General features: G+C 37.0%; 1 pseudogene; it reads left to right on the forward strand.

Annotated features, from left to right (window-relative positions):
- The first annotated feature begins 295 nt into the window (after nucleotides 1-295).
- LOC103609499 overlaps nucleotides 296-2065 on the forward strand; it is a 10433-nt pseudogene continuing 8663 nt past the window's right edge.

The following is a 2065-nucleotide window of genomic DNA, read 5'->3' on the forward strand; positions in this document are numbered from 1 at the left end:
CTTTTTCTTTTCTTTTTCGTCTTCTTTTTTTTTTTTTGCACATTTTGTTTTATTTTTATCCAGAATGTTTTGTCACCTGGGAATCCTGTACTTATTTTTCAAGACTCTAGTTACACACCACCTCTTCCATGTAGCCCTCACTTACCTCTCCTGTGGACTTGGGTGCTTCTTCCTCTGAGATCTGAAAGAAATTTCAGTGCAGTTTCATGAGTAGGATAACCCATTACTTATCTAGGAAGCATTGCTCCTTTTACTGCCTAATATTATGCATTTCTCACTGTATTCCTATGACATAATGAATGATTTTCTTAAAATTCATTCAATTCTATTTTATCCAAACACCAAAACATTTGTAACTCATGGTGGAGCCAACAGCATCTATGAGGTGATCTACCAAGGGATTCCTGTGATGGGCGTTCCTTTGTTTGCAGATCAACCTGATAACATTACTCATATGAAGACCAAGGGAGCAACTGTTGGACTTCAACACAGTGTCAAGTACAAATTTTCTCAATGCATTGAAGGCAGTCATTACTGTTCCTTCATGATATAGCACCTTTTTTTATTATGTAGTATTTTAGGATAGGTTGGCATATTATCAGTGAGTATCAGTTGTGCCTCTTTTTAATGGACTAATTTTAAAAGAATTTACATGTTTTAACCAATCTGAAATTTGCTTTCATTTTCCATCAGTAATTTTTTGTTGTTGTTCTTGATACTTTAATTTTAACTTTATTTTTTAACTGATTATGCATGTTCATAGGGCACAAAGCTGACCATCACCACCTGTGCCTAAGATGTGATGATCAGATCAATACTATCAGCATGCCCAATAAAACAAATTGCAATCATTCCCCATGTCCCCCACCCAACCTCTCCCAACCTCCTGCCCTGCCTCCCCCTCCATGCCTGGCAACCTGAGGTATGTTCTCTCCCTCTGCAAATCCAAGGCACAACTGTGGTCTTTCTTTCCTTCCTTCTTTTTCTCTTAGCTCCCATTTATGAATGAGGACATGGGGTATTTTTCCCTCTGTATCTGGCTTATTTCACTTAGCATAATTTTCTCCAAGCTCATCCATGTTGCTGTGGATGCCTGAATTTCATTCCTTTTTATGGCTGAGTAGTATTCCATAGCATATATATATGTATATGTATATATATATACATATATATATATATATGTATATATATATATATATATATATATATATGCTATGGAATACTACTCAGCCATAAAAAGGAATGAAATTCAGGCATCCACAGCAACATGGATGAGCTTGGAGAAAATTATGCTAAGTGAAATAAGCCAGATACAGAGGGAAAAATACCCCATGTCCTCATTCATAAATGGGAGCTAAGAGAAAAAGAAGGAAGGAAAGAAAGACCACAGTTGTGCCTTGGATTTGCAGAGGGAGAGAACATACCTCAGGTTGCCAGGCATGGAGGGGGAGGCAGGGCAGGAGGTTGGGAGAGGTTGGGTGGGGGACATGGGGAATGATTGCAATTTGTTTTATTGGGCATGCTGATAGTATTGATCTGATCATCACATCTTAGGCACAGGTGGTGATGGTCAGCTTTGTGCCCTATGAACATGCATAATCAGTTAAGGTTGCTTCCATATCTTGGTTATTGTAAATAAAGCTGTGATAAATACGAGAGTGCATGAATCCATTTGACATGATGATATCTATTTCTTTGGGTACATACCTAGAAGTGGGATCGGTGGATCATATGTTACATCTATCTGTAATTGTTTGAGAAACTTCCATATTGTTTTCCATAGTGGCTGTTCTAATATACAGTGTAAGACAGTTCCCCACTCTGCACATCCTCACCAGCATTTGTTATTCTCCATCATTCTGATTATAGTCAGTCTAACTGGGGTGAGATGATATGTCAATGTGGTTTTAGCTTGCATTTACCTGATGATTAGTGATGTTGAGCATTTTTTAAGTACTTGTTGGCCACTTTCATGGCTTCCTTTGAAAAATTTCTATTCATCTCCTTTGCCCATTTTTTAAATTAGGTTATTTTTTTTTTTTTTTTTTTTTTTTTTTTTTTTTGG

The sequence above is a fragment of the Galeopterus variegatus genome, unplaced genomic scaffold, assembly GCF_000696425.1.
Source record: "Galeopterus variegatus unplaced genomic scaffold, G_variegatus-3.0.2 Scaffold9684, whole genome shotgun sequence".
Lineage (NCBI taxonomy): Eukaryota > Metazoa > Chordata > Mammalia > Dermoptera > Cynocephalidae > Galeopterus > Galeopterus variegatus.